The following is a 20,400-nucleotide window of genomic DNA, read 5'->3' on the forward strand; positions in this document are numbered from 1 at the left end:
AATCATTGTTGCCAGGCATTTTCAAGATTTTAATGGCTCCTCTTTGAATCATGAGCAAACCATACAGCTCTAACTTTTTTTTCAAGTTCTGAAGTTGGATTCATTATTTCCAATTCAGTCTAGATTTCAGTAGAGTTGGCTAGAAAACAAGAATTCCACTGTGCATAAAATTTGACGTTTAATGCCTATATATATATACATTATTCAAAAGTGTACATTCCATGTCATACCCTGGGAAAACAGTTTAAGAGCAGATTATTGTGTAAATGAACCTTATTATATTTAACACTGCCAAGATTTGTGAAAGTTTGAGTTAATAAACACCAGTTGTTCTGAATTTAGATTTGCCTCCAGCTATCTGTCACCGTTGTGCTGTGTTTTAATTTATAAAATTCTACCTTAGTGACTCTGCACCCCTCTCAGTTTGAATAGTCAGTTTTCTTACCTACATTTTTCACAAATTCATCAGCGTGCAGAGTGTCAGAATTGACTTCTTGAGAATATGTCATTCTGGAAAGAGATAAATCTAAAATAAAGTGTATATGTAATTCCTATGACACTTGAGTGAAATAGGCAAGGATGGCTGTAGGTGATATCTTTTATTGGACCAACTGCATGACTGGGGTGGCTTTAGATAAGCTTTTGAATGCAGTCCATTCCTCATCATGTCCTTTAGTGAAACAGGGTTGTTGGTTGTGGCCATGTTGGCCTAAGGACATAGGCATGCCAGGTTCTTTGGGTAGATGTGATATCTTTTATTAAACCAACTAAATAGCTAGAAAAAATGTTCTTTTCAAGCTTTTGGGCACAAATGATGCCCAAGCATCTCTCTTCAAGCATAGAGAGACTCTGCTGGTGTTTTGAGTTCTCCAAGGTAGAAAAGAAAAATTGGCTTCTTTTCTACCTTGGAGAATTCAAAACACCAGCAGTCTCCTTATGCCTGAAGAAGGGTGTCTGTATCCCAAAACTTGCAAAGAACATTTTGTCCAACCATTTAGTTGATTCAATAAAAGTTATCACATCTACCCAAAGAATCTTTAGTGAAACAGGGCATTCTGTAGGGACGGTATATATAGAATGTCATCCATATCCTCAAGGCTACATTTATAGATGCAATAGTCTATATCAAAATGTATTCTCACTAAAAAGACTCCTGTTGCATTTATTAGGCTTTTGATTCGGCTCTATATTTTGGCTCTCTGCATTGTCTTTGGTGGTGTTAATTTGCACTGGCATAAGAGAAACTCTCTAACCAAAAGCATTTAGGAAAGTCAGTGGACTCAAATTAGGCACTATCTCCAAATGAAGGACATTTCCAAGATCGCAATTAAAGTCCTTTCTACATTTCCTTACTTGCATGTCTACTTTCTTTACTCATTTCCTTTTTGTATGCCGAACATTCTAAAATTTCCCATTCTATAACTGAATAATTCCAAAACATACACCAAAAGCTGAAACTTGTTTAATTTTAGTATCTGCCCTGTATTGCAAAATCATCTAATATGATGCAATTTTGTTTTCAACAGTAGACTTTGCAAAGCAAGTATTGTGTAACCAGAATATATCTTTATCCTTGGGCATGCTTAACAGCCTCCCAGGTGTAGTAGACAAAAAGAATTTGCCCTTGGACAGAAGTTTAGCAAGACACCAAATAATCAGGGGGAGAAGGGGAGGAATGGGAACCCATCAATGATGGATTACCATAGAATCTAGTAGGATATGGGTATGTTGGCTCACTAATCTATTTTGTTAGGGGTGGATTCATAAGAAATATTTGGGATCTTTCATTTGTTAGGTCTAAATGAATAACCAGTTTGGGGCAGGTGCCCAGACGGAGTAGAAGGTCGTCCTGCATAATGGTGATTAGAAAGACAGTTGTGCAAGTGCAAAAAGGCACATGTTGACACTGCATTCAGGAATTACAAATCATTTCTTAAAACTTTAAACAAAATAATTAAGACCAATGAGATGGAAGAATGCAGTGCTGCTCACATCATTTAGGTGCCACTGAAAAGCGCGTAGAAACTCTGGTGAGGAGGGTAGTATTCTGCAGCATGTGTAGGAAGGAAAGAGGCCCGAATCCAAGAATAGTAGTTCTTTGAGGGATAATTTTTTTCTTGCTTTTTGATTAACAGTAAGCTAATTTAGTCATTATACAATAACAATGGTCAATTAATACATTTCAACATAGGTCACAATGACTCCTGCCATTATTTCCAGTGGAACATGACATGAAGGATGCACAATCTACTCATGTCACCTCTGTAATTATCCTCGCCCTTTATACTTCTGATAAGTGCCTTTAGTTTGATCATTTCTAAATTAAACTATTACATTAACAGCTCGTGTGGGCATGCAATTTTTGCACTCTCACAAAAGCCTAAAATATATTGACCTTCTGAAAATCATTAAATGGAGAGCATAATAAATGCAGCTGTTCTGGCTTTTATTAATGATGCATTAAGGGATGCAAAGATGTCCTCACAAGATCAGACCTATTGTAGTTATCCTAGAAGAGGGCACCATAGACTTCTTTGATTCTCTTTCTTGTGTCCAGTTTTATAAAAAAAAAAAAATTATACATATTTGCATTTATATTTTTAGTAACAGGAAATAAAATAAAATTATATTTATACCCAAGTCCTATACATGAAAATCAGCTTTACAGACCATCTAAAATTGGGTATTGGTTGGGTGGTATCCAAACTACTTAATACATATGAGACTTTTATTATCAACATGGCATTACTGCTAAAGATAGAAAGCCAGCTGCAGTCACAGTCAACATACACATTACAAGACGGCAGGGCACAATCTCTTCTATTTGTTCTCCAACAAATACATTATTAAGTCTCAGCTTGCTATTAGTTATTAGGCAACTACTGCTACTTTAAGAAGTGTAACTAGAATTTGTAAGGGGGATGATATTGGAAAGTGTGTTCCAGTTTCTATCAGGATAGTGAATTACTTCAAAGGATAGTATGAGGTCAAATTTTCCTAGAACTAGTCAAGTTGTTACTCACCAATAACATTCATTAAAAACGAATCCCATTCTTTCTATCTGAAAATAATCCACATCCTAATTCTAATTTGAATGTATGCACTACTCTAAAGTCTTTGCAGAATAGCTTAGATGGCTTTTTTTCAGTGTTTAGGGTGGTTTGTGAACTAACTGCACAGTACTCGTAATTCACACCACGTGTTTAGTCTAAGAATTAGATCGTGTAGTCTGACTTCCTGTATAACACAGGCTATGGAATTTCATTCAGTTGCTCCTACAGCCAGCCTAATTCATTGTGTTTTACTATGTGTATCTTCCAGCAAGGCATCCAAGTCCTGACTGCAAAACAGCAAGAGATGGAGAATCCATCACTGATCTTGGTAGTTTGTTCTGATGATAGTTTGTACCACCCTCACTGTTAAAATACATGACACATTTCTGATTTGATTTATATGGCTTCAGCATCCAGCTACTACTGTTGTGATATCTTCAGCTCAGTTACAAGCCAGTTAATGTGCTTTATGGTAATATTGCCATTTATTTAACATCTGAGTCAGTTTCAAACTGAGTCAGTTTTGAACCAAACATTAACCTCACTTATACATGATCTTTCCAGTTCACTAGGATATTTTGAAGGCAAAGGAAAGTTTGCAAATAGGGACCTGGAATTTAACATGCAGGCATTTGCCAGCCCAAGGAGAATACTTTTGATATCTGAGTACACAGTTTGTGTTTATAGCTACACATTAAATAGGTGCATATCACCGTTCTGTTGTTTACAAGCACAGGAGGATTGCTTACAAATCTTTAGGTACAATGGGAAAGACCAGTTAAAACTCCCTACAAAACGTCACCCACTCTGTTTCCATATCTTTGACTTCTATGAACTATGACTCATGTTAGCCACCTTGTGCTAGACAAGGTTTTTTTAAACACAGTACTATTGATCTAGTGGTGTTTTCCTGATAAGCATTTAAGCTTTTAAGAATGCATTTAGCACATATAAAAATAAATATTTGAGGGACTAACTGCCTTTGAACCTCATGATAAGTTATCTTCAGTGGAATGCTATGAAGCTTGAGTTTCCATTATGTCTACTGCTCTGAGATTCACCTGTTAACACACAAGGCATTTCAGCATTCCTGGAAATACTTCATGTATTTGTATTCTTTTCAACAGAGTTGCAAATGAACATTGAAAGAGAGGGCAGAAAAGGCAGAATTTATAGTAAGAAGATTTTGAAAAGTTCTGATGTTTGTGATGCTATAAACAAAAATTATTTATTTTATTATTAAATTTATATGCTGGCCTTCCCCCCAGAAAGCTCAGGGCCACTTACCTTAAAACCCAAAATGACTTATAAAAGCAGATATAAAGTATGGAACAAAAACTCACCTCAAAAACACCCTGACTTAACTTTGCTTGCTAAACACAAGCCCACATAAAAAGCTCTTCCAGTGCTCCAGAGTGAGCAAGGCTTGTTTACAAAAAAATCCCAAAGTTTGCTGAAAATGCTAGTGTTGGACATGAGGAATGCTGAGCAAATAATAAGAAAATGGTCAGCAAATTCTAAGGGATCTGGATAATTTTCATGGTTGTGAAACTCAATAGAAAATGTAGTTTCTTGTGCATACAGTAAGAAAAATAAGAGTTCCTGAAAAATTACCCAGATTCTACTTCCTTTAATCATTTTGACTGGTAACTTATTCCATAAATTGTCCCATTGATTTTAATTGTTCCTTGGGTGAGTCTATTAAATCCCTATAATCAAATTATTCAAGAGCAACTCCATATAAGGATGGGAAATTCAAGTCTTATGAATTATATGAATTATCCAGGACTAGTTTATCTGATTGCAGGGAGGTGGGGAGGGCTTAGTGGCATTTTGGGGAAAGGAAAAATCCTGAAACCATAAGCAAACATCAAAAGGCCAAAAACACACTAAATTGTTATCACTTGCCTATATGTTGTATGCCTTTTGCATATTATAGCCTTTCCCTCTGCTTTTTATGGATCATCCAGATCCATCAAATGTTTGCCAACAGATGCAGGAGACTAGATTCAGTGGTCCTTGCTAACACCCTATGATTCTATGTTTTTACATTATAACAACTGAAGGCTTTGGATACTAATCAGAAAAAGGAATTGCGAGGCTTGTACAACACGCTGCATGTGATAATACTTGGCTCAAACCCAGCACTTTTCATTTGAGAAAACTTTTTTAAAAGAAGGGTGATAATGGCACTCATCATTACTCTTTTGGGGAAACAGGGGCTCAGATAAATTAGATGTTAAACAGTGAAAATGAAATAGAGCTGGGAATAGAATGAGATCACTTGACTCCCTCTAATTTGATTTGTATTGCTTCAGCTGCAACCTTTCTAGTGGACTATATTGCAAATGCAGTTTAATTAGGATAAGGACAAGGATAAAGAACTTGTTTTGTTTATTTTCTTTGTCTTATGTTGAATTCCCTGCTTTCTTTTCTTTTCTTTTTTTTTTAAACAATATGTTGCTTTGTCTGGCGAAGTATCGCCAATGGTGCCTCTGGAAAATCCTCCACATTAGATGGGAAGATCACCTTACAAATGTCAGAATCCTTTATGAAACCAATCTCACCGGCGTTGAGTTAGTGATCCTCAATCACCCGCTTTGCTGAACCAGACACTCCGTGTGGATGCCTGAATCTTGGCTCCCAAAATAAGTGCTGTATTCCCATCTTAGTAATGGTCTAAAATCTTGTGGTGACCAGAGGAAACAAGGACACATTGAAGGTATACCTCAAGAAAATGGATGTTGACATCAAGAGTTGGGAGGACCTGGCTGACAACTGACTCCAATGGTGCTGCAACCTCAAGAAAGCAGCAGCCCATAAAGAGCCCTTTAAATACAGACAAGAGAGAGGAGGAAAGAAAGGGAGAGGAATTCCAATCTGAAGACTACCCTCCCTTGCAGAAGGACCTGCAACTTCTGATGACAGATATGTAGCCCAAGATTTGGCAGATCTATAGCTCTTAAGTCAACTCAGGACCTATCAATGAGCTGTGGAAGAGATCATCCTCAAATCAAGGGATTGCCAATGATGACCACTGTCTTCCATAGTTCCTTCACCCTATGTGTATTTTGACAGTTCTTCATTCTGCCACTATTGTACATTCCCACATTATCTCTGGTTTTCCTCGATGCCTCCTTTTACTGTGAGAATTCAATCTAACACTTAGGCTTGCTCCACCAAAGCATGTCTAGGATTCTCTGTTGTAGATAAAGTATTTTAAAATGTGTGTTTAGTCCTTAATCTGTATTTGGCATCTCTGTATCCAGCGAAAAACATTCCCATTGGTAAGCACAGTTTTCTGTAACTTGCTTTCTGAGCTGCTCCAATATAATCCATTTTCTGATTTTTTTTTTTTTTTATTTTTTTTTTTGTGAGTACCCAGAAGAAAACCAAATGTTTTAACTCAGGTCATGCTGTTTCTTTTCTCTGTAATTGTTTTCTTAGTGTTTTTCTCTATATTAGTTACTAATTTCTGCCCCCCTCCCCTTCACCGTACACACCCACACAGTTCTTGTGTGAATATGTTCAGAGCTAGGAATAGGTATATCTTGTTAAATTAAAAAAGCAATATAAAGTAATTAATATTAATGATTCAAGAGGCATATGGGCAGATAATTTGTTGAACTGTTGTCTTCAGTGGAGTTACACTGGATTCACACTGGCAGAAGCTAAGGTCAGAATGCTTGTTTTTAAATGCATAAGCAACCTTAGTGAAGCATATCTCACCAAGACTTCAGAAGGCAGCAGGTTAACCAGATGCTTTAATGATACGGTTCTTAGAAGCTTGTGTCTTGCTCAAGAGGAATGGGCGGTACATGACTGGAGTAATGCTACCTGTAGGCATATGTCTTATAAGTGCAAAATGCCTCTAGATGCCTGAATGGAGCATAGAAAGTGATCCCTTTGCTATGCCTATTTCAGTTATAGTTGAAGCTCTCCCCATTACTGACATTCTCACATACTGGCATGTGGTGCTGACCCAACCCCTTTGGATCTAGTTGGTCCATTAGTTATCTTCTATCTTGGGGCTTTCAAGTGCTTTAGAACCAAATTATTCCTGGTTCCCAGAATGCGCTGGATAGGAGAGGTAAGTGTTTCTTGTGTTCCCTGCTCCAGTGGTGCATCCACATAGGGATAGCATAACATATCCACAGAACTTAGAGTGGAAGATAGTGAGATCAGTCTTTGGTCACATTTACTTGTTCAGGTTAGTCATACTACAAAATCACTATCATTTGCATCTTGATAATTGTGGGCTGAGTTAACTCTTTTTTTGTTCCATTTCTATAGCAGCTGCTTTCTATACTGCTGTTTCAGATAATTTCATCCACATTTTCTTGAGTACCTTTGCTAATGCATTTTTTGGATGAAAAGTTTAAATGATATCATGCACCAAGCACAGAGGTATAGTAGACTATCTGGCGAAAGTGTAAGATGTGCTATGGGCAACCAGCAATACCACAGTTTGGAAGTAGCAACAGAGAAGTCCATGATGTTCAATGGGACATCACCATTGCATTGCTCTACTCTTTCTGCATCCAAGTGAGTAAGATTGTTTCTCACCTGGGAAGGAAAGCAAAGATACCATAATTTTTTCAAGGTTTGATCAAGACCCTTGAGCTGTATTACTGTCCAATAAACCCATCCATGTGTCCTGAAGATCCATTTCCTTTTGGTAGCTATGACAAAGAAGCTAAGTGGGCTGATTTCTTGCCTGCAGTTCTGATGGGGAATATACTGGGGGGGGGGGTTCAATGTGAGCATGCATTTCTATAAATAGTTGTTGTAAATAGTTTCACAAGCAGGACATATAGATGCCCTTTTCACCCTAGGAAGAGCTGGAATTCTGGGCCTGGAAGTCAGTGACTAGGCCACAGAGACTTGCCCCTCAAGAAGCCACAGCATGGCCCCTCAAGGGGTCCTGCAGGCAGGTGACCAAATAAGGTTTCTTCTTGGGGGGTCCTGAGGCAGTTTCCTTTGAAAGCAATGTGACCCATAACACTAAGGGGCATCACTGTTACGCTCAAACACTAAGAAATGTTCTAAGTGTTCTGTTTGTGACTGATTCCTCTGTAGCTCAGCTAATCCAGTCTCTTTCCCCTTGCCTGTCTCTTAGGTGGTTAGTAAATATTTCAGTGCCTAGGAGCAGGCAGGTCGACAACTCTTATCTCTTGTGTTTATTCCAAATTAATTGAATCAACACACCACACCAGGAAATGCTAGCTTCCTATGCCAAGAGGCTCCAAAATACCTTGCAGTTTCTTGTGCCCTAGATAAGGGACAGAGTGACACATCCTCATCAGAGACAGTGACTCAGAGCTGGGCCTGGAGGTGTTGGGTCTCTTATCTTATCTCCTAGCTGTGTCAAACTAACCAAGTTGTAGGTGCAATCTTGTGTGGCTTATTAGTCGCCAAAATAATTACATCATAGACCAAAAGTGGAATTGAAAAGTGCTCACATCAGTGTCTACTCTTAAGTCACTTTAGCTAGTCTGGAAAAAGAATTATATCCTGTTTAAAGGGCTCAGGCAGGTTTCAGAATTTAGGCTCTAACTGTCTTTATCCTGCTGATTTACAATATTTATTTTTTGATGCAGTGTCCCAGGTCTATTATTCTTTCCCCCCCAATCTTATTCTTGCTATATGAATACTGCACTTTCCTTCTTATGTTGTCTCATAAATTTTTTTCCTTGGTCCAAAATGATATAACTCAAGATATGATTACTTAACGGTACACTCCAGATGGGCTAAATTTCATACAAGTAGTTCCACTGAAATTAATGGTTACACAAGTAAAATTAAGCAGACCCATGCATGTTGGCAGGATCAGACCCTTGCTGTCTGTGAGATTAAAAACAGCAGTAAAGAAGGCAGCTGGAGGTTTCCTCAAGGGATAATATTTACAGGAAGGAACCAAAATAAATGAACATACACTGAGCAGAATAGAAATCTGACACCTCCCCTGCTGGGTGTCCAGACCTACAACCTGGGCTAAAACATCCAACTGGCTCAAAGATGGTTTCCCCTGTCTCCCAAACATCCAAATTAGAGGCAATTGCTAAGGAGAGGTTATATTGGCTCCTTCCAATAATGAACCCACCAAATACCATGCTTTCCTCTTTCCCCATCTCTCCAGCAACACAATGGACAGAGGAGGAAGGACTGGCAGGTTCCAGTCTCCTCACTGTAGCACTACATACTGGGCTGGGTAATGAAGGGAGGCTGATGGCTTTTAGTACCTCAGAGCATCCCTCCCTCTGTTAAGAGTCTGGAGCAGTGTTGAGCTCAGAGCATGCTCTCACACTGTTCTGGTTCTCTTTGAAGGAAAAGAAGATTTTCTCCTAAGAGCTTGAGTACATCAGGGACGTAAGAGAAGTTTGAGGCAGAGGCATCCTATGCTTTCAAGAAGGCAGGAAGCAGATGTCTTTAAGGGAAGGAGTGGGAGTATGGAAGAGAGGCCCATGGAGGGGATGAAGGGGACAGTCTATGATTCAATGAGTACTGAAGAGAGCAATGGTGGGTGCCTTTTGGCCATTTGCAAGGGTGAGAGTTACTGCAAAGGAAGTTATTTATGGAGGGTGAGGGCAGGTTCATTTAGAAGAACAACCCATGATTGTGTGATGTCTGAAATAGTGTTTCAGAAGTACATACCACATTGTCGTCGTCCCCCCCCCCCCACACACACACACCCTTCTTTTGAGCATCAGCTGTTGCTGAGCTAAATTATAAGCCAGTCTTGTATGTAAGGAGAAGGGGAAGCTGATTTAAAGCTTAGCCCTTTGTTCCCCAGGGAGGAGGCAGTGCCCCTGCACCCTAATTGCCTTGGGTTTTTATTTTATTTTAATATTATCCTCCTGGTCCTGCCATTCCTCCTCTGTTCATCTAGCATGTCCCCAACAAAGATTCAGCACACATCTAAATATGTATAGCTCTCGCTTCACAAATGTTGTATTAGAGGTCCCCTGCTGTATGAAATGACACTTCCAAAAGCATCATTTCTTACAGCAGTGACTGACAGGTGACATTGTTTTGGCAGAAGCAGATCAGCTCAGTGGGGAGGCAAGTTGTCAATTGGTAGTGACAGGCATAAAAGAAAGGTAGAAGGCCCAAACCCCCAGAACATTACAAAGAGCAGATACCTAGAGGCAGTTCTCTCTGTTTAGCAAGTGAAGTGTCAGCTTTGAGTGAACCTTTGCTTCTTTCCCTGGCTTTTTGATAGTTACATCAGTGATACAAAGCTGTATGCTCTGGGTCAGACTTTCTCTCCCACCAGTTTTAACAGCATAACTCTTGTTTTTAGTGTAGTTACTTGCAGGTTACTCCCAGAGTAAGAGACAAGAGCATATCCTGTTTATGACAATGCCCCTTTCCTGTAAATCTTAGGTGTTTCATGTGGTTAATCACGGATAAAAATAAAGAACCAGAAGTAAATTTTTTATACTTTTGTGCTAGAGGAAAGCATACGAATCCCCTGAAATACTGCAACTTCCTAAAGAGAAAAGCATGATATTTTGCTATGACTGATACAAAATAAGGGACCTAGCATATTCCACAATATATTTTTTTCGAGTTCTAACATATAGAGACATTAGCCACATAGAAGAAGGCAGCACCATGCAGAGGTACGTAAGTGAACTCTGCACATGCTAGCTCCAGAACTGGATCTGATTAGCTGTATTAGAGCTGTTTGGCACCTGGGCTAATAAACTGTGCTTCTCAGCACATTTAATTAGCCCACACTGCTTTGTTCCTTCCAGATATACCCTAAAAAGTTAACATACACACTTTGCATTGATTTGTAACCTGATGTCAGCCTTTGTCTATTTCTAGTAGCTGACAGTAAAGCAGCCACAAGGAAAACCAGGACTTTGCTGTGTATGAGTTATAAATAACTGGCCTATAAATAAAGTTTTATATAGGAAAAGGTTTCAATAGTATGGGTTGATATTGATAATCATCTTGCAGCAGAGATACCTGACAAGTGATAACCCTAAGAGAGGAGAAGAGGAATTGTTTTGAGTTGCTCAGGGAATAAAAATCAGAATGGTTGACATCAACCAAATCAAATTTAGAAATGGACTTCAGAAGGAGCTGTTGAAAAACAGAGTCTATTAGGATACGGAACAGCTGTGTTCTTAGGAAAGTGCGGTAAGACCCATTTGCTGCCATTATTGAAAAATAGCTGGACAAAGAACTCCAGGATTATAATGTAGGCAACAATCATCTGGCCTGGGGATGAAATGAATGACTTAATAACATGTCATTTTCCTACTCTAATTTCTGTGATTTCATGATTGATTAACAATTTTCTGCTTGCTAGGCCTACACTCACTGTTAAAATCCACTGGCATAAAATTACTCTAAGTGTAAATCTAATGTAATTACAAGGGAAGTGTGAAAGCTATGACAATGATGGATCAGAAACTGACTTTGAAATTTTAGATTGATCATTAGGGTTCAATTGTATAAAAGACTACTAGTAAGCTCTTCTTCCAACATATTCAAACCCCTCATTGAAGGGAATCAGTGTACATTTAACATCTTGTACCATAGGTTCTTTACCGCTTCTATCCCAAATGAGACATCTACACACACACATGTAATTTTGCTCACTTTAACTGTTCCCTTGACTTTGGTTGGATTATTTTCATGTAACATTCCACCCATTTTGTCAAAAAGATGAACTGACTTGCCCAAAGTCACATGTGAGTCATTGGCAGAACTGGAATAAAACCTGGGATTCCTAATCAACATTTCTTCATCAATAAGGTGCTTGAGGAGTACTGAGTACCTTAAACAAAATAAATCAACAACAAAGTACCTTCTAATGCAAAAACCTAATGCAGCATACAAATCCATATATGCATATTCTGTTTTAAGTACATAGCCTCAGGCCTTACTGAGAGCACGTACTTCTCTGAATTTAAGTCAGCAATGCTCAAATACTGTGCTGTCAGTTCTGTGGATTACTTTCCCAAAACTGTTTGTTTCCCCTCATTTATAAGAGTTCTAGATGTCATTTTTGGGGCTGCTATTAGAAGCCTGGAAAATGATGGGAGTTAGTCAGTTTCAGAGCTGCTAGCAGAAGCCTTGAAATTGACTAGCTCCTGTCAATTTCAAGGCTTCTAATAGCAGCCCTTTGACAATTGCTTCCACTTCCCTTCTGATGCCAATTATTATTCGGTTCAAAGAAATAAAATGACATTGCAAGCAGACAGTGAGGCTGAAAGATAGTATGCCCTTAAGCAGTTTGTACATTTGACCAATGCATGCAGATAACCAATGTGTTTTACAAGTTAAGCAATAGGCAAAACAAAAAATGATGGCGTGTATTCATATACAGTTAAATGAATTACGCTTTTTGTAACAGAGAGCCAGAGAGCTCCTTTTACTTTAAGGGAGAAGCAGCAGCAAGGAGATCCCCAGGTGGGGGCAACACTGCCAATTATGAGCTGACTGCAGGGGAACAGGCAGCCAGGGATCCATAGACAAGTGCCCAGTGCAGGGCTAGCTGCCAGCAATAGGCTGGTAAGGCAGAGCTCTGCTTCAGCAGCAGGGATGTGGTTAACACAGCAAAAGCAGCAGCAGAAAGCTGCCCTGAAAGCAGACTGGTCCAGAATGAAAACCCCTCTGGATGGCTGAAGATTCACCTGACAGGAAGAGGGCAGGGCTTAGGAGGCACATAAAGCCTGCGCAAGTAGTAGGGAGAACTCCAGAGCAAGATGGTTGCAGGAGAGCAACTGACTGATACCTGAGCTGCCCTGGCAGCTGTAAGTAAAGAATTATGGCTTGCAGGAAAGTATGACCCAGTATGAGGATAATTTTAGTTGTAGCCAGTGGCCGTGTATTTTTGTTTAAGCTTTATACTAGCAGACTGAGTGTGGCTATAAGGGGCTATGTAAAGGGGCAGGGGGCACAAGCCACAGAGGTGCCTGGAAGCGCATGAGGTCTTGAGCTATGCCAGGGCAGGGGTGTAAGCCACAATGGTGTTCAAGGGGCTCATGGGTGTTTTTGGGCCCTGTCAGTACTGGGCTCAAAACACAGGCAGATGCCAGAAGGGTTGAAGCCTGCAAGAGAGGTGGCCTGTAGTTGGCAGGGCCAGGGGCCCAAAACCCCAAGAGAGGCAGAAACCAGGGCCAGGGGCTCAAAGTCCAAGAGGGGAGAGACAGGAACTGGAGCTCCTAAGTCGAGGCTTGGTGCAGTGGGTCTAGGTCAAAAGAGACCAGCCAGAGAAAAGGGGCAGAAGCTGGGATGGCCGAGACCCTGACAGGGGTGTGGACACCTAAGGTGGCCTGACATGGGAGTGATTAATTGGTAAGATCCATGAAGCATGAGTGTGGCTGTAGGGGTGGAAGGAGACCCCATGAATAGACCTTAAGGCAACTTTTGCATTAAACCATGGATGGGCCTGGAGGGCCCCACCTAGTACCTGAGAGTCAGGATGAGAATTGTCTGGGTTCAAGAGAGACCTACTGACTGATAATAGACAAGGGCTTACTCTGGGACCCTGGGGCAACCTCCCTTTTCATAATTATTTTTTTCCAAAAAAGGCATTGCAGGTGAGACAAAAGGGAGGGTACCCTGGGAGCCATAACAGGACAGGAGCGTGGAGCCACCAGGGGACATCATAGCCATGCCTGGAGCTCCAACCCTGTTACACATTTATCCAGTGTATGTAAAAGTAGTGTACACTGAAGGTATACGACATGAGTTATCTTTTGATCACAGTGTGACTAGTGCTAAGAGTTAAGTTACCTGTGCACCTAACGGTTATGCAGGATTGAAACCTAAATAATTAATTGAGGATAAAAGGGAACTCTCAAGTCTAGTATCTGCTTTATATTTCTTATTTTCAACTTTGCATGCACCAAGACATCCTTGCAAAACTGACTTTGAGCTCAGCTGTAGCTAAGAAAGCAGTTTGCTCTAGCACTGCTGTATATTCACTACTGTAATAAAAGAGTATAATGGTAGCAGGAACCATGGTCAGCATTGGCCCTGACAGTTGCCCTTATCCTACAGACCAGCATGAATCATTTTGGATGGAGCTGGAAGAACATGTATAACAAAATTCAATTTACCCTCTATCTTCATGCTTCCATATCTCTGTGTGCCTTCCCATCAAACAAATGGCCTCTCCTTGTTAGGAGATGAAATTGCTTGTGGACACAGAGCAATGTACGTCTCTTCATGAGCTACTCCCATTGACATCAGTGACAGTTGCTCCACAGAGCAAAAACATAGTGTGATGCTTTGTCAGATTTTGCAAGCAGAGGCATTACCTTTAGGAACCTGGAACTAAATGGGTCTTTTCTTCAGTCCCCTACTGCCTTGTGTAGCTTCAGATCTGAAATGACAGTGATAACGTATTTTGAAAATAGTGTTGTAGTAGTAATAGTAATAACTAAAATCGCCAGCACTTTCTGTAACATGAGAGCACTTTTTAATCAACACAAAAATTGCAATGGTTAAGGTCCTTGCTGAAGGTCTTTGGAAAGAAAATACATCCCCCACCAAAAGCAAAAAAAACCCCCAAAACCCAACAACAACATTTCAGTGTCATTGCTAACAGTGCTACTGTGTTTTATTTCCTTACAATGACAGGATAATTTTCACCCTTAAAAGAAAAGAGGAAAATAGGGAAAACTAGGACTTTTTCATGACTTTTAGCCAGGAAGGTCTGCCTTTGACTCAGCAAATGCAGTTTAAATAAGCAGGACCACATTCATAGCATCTGGCTAGGTCTACATTCAAAACTTGCTGGCAGAGCATTATCAGTTTGGATGGGGAAGTGGCTGAAGTTTTTCATATCACAGACAGAAGGCCTTTCATATATGTGGTTGTATCTGTATGAGAATGTTTGTTTTTTGTCAGCACAGCTTATTTTGTTTGGGAACCAGTGGGCGAGTCTACACAAGACACTAAATGAGCAGTAAACTAATTCTACAGCTCATTATTGCATCACGGCAAGAGCAGTGCTAGTGCACTGAAGCGCAGTAAAATAACTGGTTACTGCACATTCAGTTAGTATCTGCTATTACAGGTACTAAAGTCAAGGACTTAATGGGGGCATTTGCACAAGACATTGCCCATTGGAGTAATTCTACTGTGCATAACACAGCTGGCAAAAACCATGTTAACGCACTAATGCACAGTAGATTACTCCAATGAGCATTAAGCATCACAAAAAAAGCAGGGACGTTAGTAAGAGAATTTTGTGTTAGTGTGCAATAGTGGCAATTGAATGTGGAATAGTGGCAATGAATGTGTAAACACACCCAATGTGTCATACCTATGGCTCATTAATGCATGTGCCCAGTGTCTTAGAATATCAACCCCCCCACTTTTTCCAGTATGTTTTATCTGTTCTAAAAGGGTTGGTCAGTCTGGTTATACTGAAAAAGTTTTCCTTGGGAAGTTCTTTTCTCTTGAGTAATACATACGGGCGAGTGCAGATGCAAGTACATGCATAAAGCTATAGCTGAATTTGGTTCTTATGTAGAAAACAAAGCGGCAAGTTCCCTCATGAGCTGGCTACTTTGGACAGTTAGGGAACTAGGTTGTGACATATTGTCATATCATTTCCATTTTAGTACAATATTCTGTAGCTATATGTATGTGTGTATACATGTATATACATACATGTATATGCTATGTATGTGTAATGAACATGAGTCATCATTGTATGAACATGAGTTGTCAGTGTGACAAAATGATCGGCAAAGCTAACAACACGTTATCATGTATCAGCAGATGTATGACAAATAGAACCGAGGAGGCGATACTTCCCCTCTATGCGGCACTGGTCAGATCACAGTTGGAGTACTGTGTCCAGTTTTGGGCACCATACTTCAAGAAGGATGTTGATAGACTTGAAAGAGTCCAGAGAGGGCCACTCATATGGTTAAGGGCTTACAGGACAAGCCCTATGAGGAGAGCCTTCCTCAAGAGAAGGCTGAGAGGTGATCTTGTGGCCTCCTACAAATTCATTAGGGGAACACAGCAAGGGATTGGAGATGCTCTGTCCACCAGGGTGCCTCTTGGGGTAACAAGGAACAATGGTCACAAACTGACAGGAAGCAGATTTAGGCTAGATATCAGGAAAAGCTTCTGCACGGTAAAGATGGCCAAAATTTGGAATGGGCTTGCAAGGGAGGTGGTGCTCTCCCCTACCTTTAAGAGGAGGCTAGACATGCACCAGGCTGAGGTCATCTGACGCCAGTACTCTTTCCTGCCTAGGCAGGGGGTTGGACTCAATGATCTGTTGAGATCCCTTCCAACCCTAGCATATATGACTATATTAATCTATATATGCATTATGTATATATGCACTAGAGCTATTTTTAAACTAAGTAGTTATAGGGTAACAGTAATCCTGTTGGGGTAGGCTGCAGGAAGTAGTTAAAAAGAAAGTAAAACTAAAGGAAGAACTCTTAGCACATCAGCCAAAGAGAAGGGAATGCTTTTCCAACCCAGAGTTGCTCTGGCTTTGATAGTGAATATAAGAAGAGACTAAAAGGCACTAAAAATGACCCCTAGAAGCATCTGCTAGTGTATGGTTTGGCTCCTATTTCTTCTATGGGCACAAACACATAGCTCCATTGAATATCCATCTACATACTGGCTACCAGTTTACTTTTGGGTGGAAATAAAAGGTTTGGTCATCATCTAAAAGAGCAGGGGTCATAGCAACCACCAATGGAACCTCTTGACTGTTTCACTAAAAAGCTTTTCTGAATGCTGAGTGCTTCATACTAGTAGAAAGGTGACTGCCCTATTGCTGGAAAGTGCACTTGTCCAGAATTTTCTTTTTTTGACAGTGTAGTAGAATCCAGTTACAGTAATCTGATAATAGATTTTTGGTGGTTTTGCTTTTGTCCTCTTGTTTGCACTCAATTTGTGTTCATGACCACGGGATGTGCATTTTGTCTGCAGAGGTGAACTTGATCTGAAACATTTTTTTTTGAGCTGTACAAGTTGCCAGTTGTTTCTCTAACCTCCTGTTATGCCTTCAGATATTGCAATGAATGTCACAAGTCATACAACAAGTTATGCAACATCTCTTTGTTATTCCCCATACTAAAGACATAGAATCATAGGAAAGTAGGGCTGATGATATGTTATGAAGTCATCTAATCCAGCTTTCTTCTCAGGGCAGGATCATCCCTGACTTAACCATTCCAGCTAAGAGTCTGTGCAACCTGCTCTTGAAAATTTCCAGGAATGGAGATTTACACCTTTCTGTAGGTAGTCAAGCTACCAACTTTCTGTAGGTAACTCAATATTTAGATAAGATTATCTAAAACAAAACTGGGATTGACAGAGTACGCAGTACTAGATGTTTGGCTTGCTGATATAGAAAGATTTACTCAGAGTTTGTTAAAAAGTAGGGCTGTGGGAAATGGCACCGTTCCGTTTTGACTTGCATTTCAATGTTTCAATGGAACAGCATTTCATTTAAAATTTTGTTTCAACTTGAAACTGCTGTTCTGTTTCGTTTCATCGAAACAGTTTCACTGTTTCAATGCTGTTTCGACATTTCGCCCATAGGCTATAATGGGGAAGCACAAAACAGCCTATAACATTGTCCTATCTCGCCTGATTTAGATTAAACTTGCAGAAATGGTAGCCCCTTCTGATGGCATGAAGCCTGCCAAGTTGCAAGGAGATAGGTGCAGGGGGTTCAGGGAAACTGCACCCCAAAGTCTTGAAAGCAAAAAACTCATGTCACGTGTATATGTTAAGCCACAGCAGGGTCAAAATGGCAGGGATGGTAGCCCTTGCTGAGGCAATGAAGCCCGTCAAGTTTCAAGGAGATAGGTGCAGGGGTTTTGGGGGAACTGCACCTCAAGCTGCTGACAAGCAAGACTCATGACATGGGTGACACTGTGTGTGTTAAGGCGCAGCAGGATGGAAGCTGCAGACCTGCTAGCCCCTGCTGAGGCCATGAAGTCTGCCAGCTGTCAAGCAGATAGGTACAGGGGCTTTTGGGTTCTGGGACCCTGCACCTCTGGCTGCTGACAGGCAAAACTCGTGACATGGGTGGGCAACAATATGTGTTTGTTTAGGTGCTCCCTCACTCAACTGACACCAAGGCAGAAAGCAGAGTAGTTCAAACAATGCTGCCTTTTATGCACTTTTTCCATCCCTCCCCCAGAGCACTGGGATTGGAAGGGACCTCAGGATGACAGTCACTGGCAAGCTACAGAGTCAATAATGAGAGCACTCCTTCCCCACCCTTTCCCCCTTTCTCTACTTACTTCAGTTTCTGTTCCCTGCAGGTAAGCCCAGCTTCAACTTCGAAACTCAAAACATTTCAAATATTTCAAAATGTTTCAACTTGCCTCGTTTTGTTTTGAGGCTGTTTCTAAGCTCTCTGTTTCATTTCAATTTTGCTGTTTTGAGCTCAAAATGAGTGTGCTGCATCCCATGGCACATTTGTGGCACCCCACTCAGCCCCTTTCTCGGGGTGATGCTTTAACCTTATCCTGAACACATGTAGTCTGCCTAAGCACTGGGCCAGCCCTGCCCCCAGCCTGTTCCCTTGGGGCAAGACTCAGCAAAGCCCCTGGTTCAAATCCCTGCCCCCATTATTTCCTCAGGCCAGCTATGAGTCACTGTCTGGGATTATCTCTCAGTTTTCATATTCCATCTACCCCATCTGGGCATTTGTAAAGACTGTAGCTTTCAATTAAGTCCAGTAAAAGCACTGTTATCTGGCAGCCCCCGGGAATGGGAGATGCTGGTTAATCAAATATGCCGGTTAATCAAATGTGCACCGTCTGGTGCACTCCCAAGCATCAGTGTGCTGGGGGACAGTGTGGGGGTCCCCATGCAGGCTGCTTTGTCCCACGCAGGCTGCTTTGCCCCAGGCCTTGGGCCAAAGAAGTGACAAAGAAAAACTTGCCTCGTGGCAGTGAAACTGGAAGTCCCTGGAAGTGGTACTTCCAGTTTTGCTTTTGCCGTGTCCCTCATATGCCAGTTAGTAGAGTTCTTTGGCTAATAAAGTGCCGGTTAACACAGCATTTTGCTATACTGTGCTGTTTGCTGAATCCTGCATTCATACAGGGGGCTGTCCAAGATATTCATCTCTTACAGTGTTGTTTTGAAGCAACTGTGCTGTTAGTGCAATTGATCCCGAGCTTGGTCAGTTTAGCTTGACCCACATTTCTCTGTCAAGTTCATTCATACCCAGTGGGGGACTTGTGTGGTGTTGGTATAAAATGCTGTAGGAATAAATTTCAGACCAGCCTACTCTGAATGATTATTTCATTTCCATTCACTCCACCCCTTATCTAAATTTAGTGTAGCACACAAGGCATAATACTTGGCCTGCCATGCTCTCCACAGGCCCAGAAACCTGGCGGCAGGGGAGTGGATAGGGTCTGTCTTCTTATATCACTTAGTCTAATGCCCTAGAGTGCAGAGAATACATCTGTGTGGGTGCAAGTTGTGCAGCCTGTTATGAGCCTCTGCACACTGCTAAGTACAGTGTTGAGCTTTTTAATATGACAACTAGTAGTGGCCTTCTATGACCAGGTCATCAAGTCCTTGGATGCAGGTATCGCAGTGGATATAGTCTTTCTGGACTTCAGGAAGGCCTTCGACATGGTCTGTCACCCCATTCTCAGTAAGAAACTAGGAGACAGTGGTATTGATGCCTACACGGTCAGATGGGTCACTAACTGGCTGGAGGGCCGCACCCAGAGAGTGGTGGTGGACGGGTCTTTTTCAACCTGGAGGGATGTGGGCAGTGGGGTTCCCCAGGGCTCGGTCCTCGGGCCTGCACTATTCAACATCTTCATCAGTGACTTGGGCGAGGGGGTAGTAAGCACCGTGTTCAAATTCGCAGATGACACTAAGATGTGGGGTGAAGTGGGTACACTAGTAGGAAGGAACAGGCTGCAAGCGGATCTAGACAGGTTTCAGGGGTGGGATGATGGGAACAGGATGGGGTTCAACACTGACAAGTGCAGGGTAATGCACCTGGGGAGGAAGAACGAGCGGCACACCTACAGGCTGGGGAACTTCTTCTCGACAGTGTTGAGACAGAAAAGGATCTTGGAGTCATCATCGATACCACAATGAACATGGGCCGACAAAGTGGAGACGCGGTCAGGAAGGCCAACCATACCTTGTCATGCATCTACAGGTGCATCTCAAGCAGGTCCAAGGAGGTGATCCTCCCCCTCTATGCGACACTGGTCAGGCTGAAGCTGGAGTACTGCATCCAGTTCTGGGCACCATGCTTCAGGAGGGATGTGGACAATATGGAGAGGGTCCAAAGGAGGTCCCACCCGCATGATCAGGGGTCAGCAAGGCAGGCCCTACGAGGAGAGGCTGG

The 20,400-nt window shown here is 41.4% G+C and overlaps 1 long non-coding RNA gene across 1 annotated transcript in view; it reads right to left on the reverse strand.

Annotated features, from left to right (window-relative positions):
* Positions 1-14,399, reverse strand: part of LOC132249946 (uncharacterized) — a 66,810-nt gene extending 52,411 nt beyond the window's left edge. Inside the window, exon 1 of the long non-coding RNA XR_009461489.1 lies at positions 14,339-14,399. This is a non-coding gene — a long non-coding RNA (uncharacterized LOC132249946). The remainder of the gene's footprint in view (positions 1-14,338) is intronic.
* Positions 14,400-20,400: the final 6,001 nt, after the last annotated feature.

The sequence above is a fragment of the Alligator mississippiensis genome, chromosome 1 (assembly GCF_030867095.1).
Source record: "Alligator mississippiensis isolate rAllMis1 chromosome 1, rAllMis1, whole genome shotgun sequence".
NCBI classification, from domain to species: domain Eukaryota; kingdom Metazoa; phylum Chordata; order Crocodylia; family Alligatoridae; genus Alligator; species Alligator mississippiensis.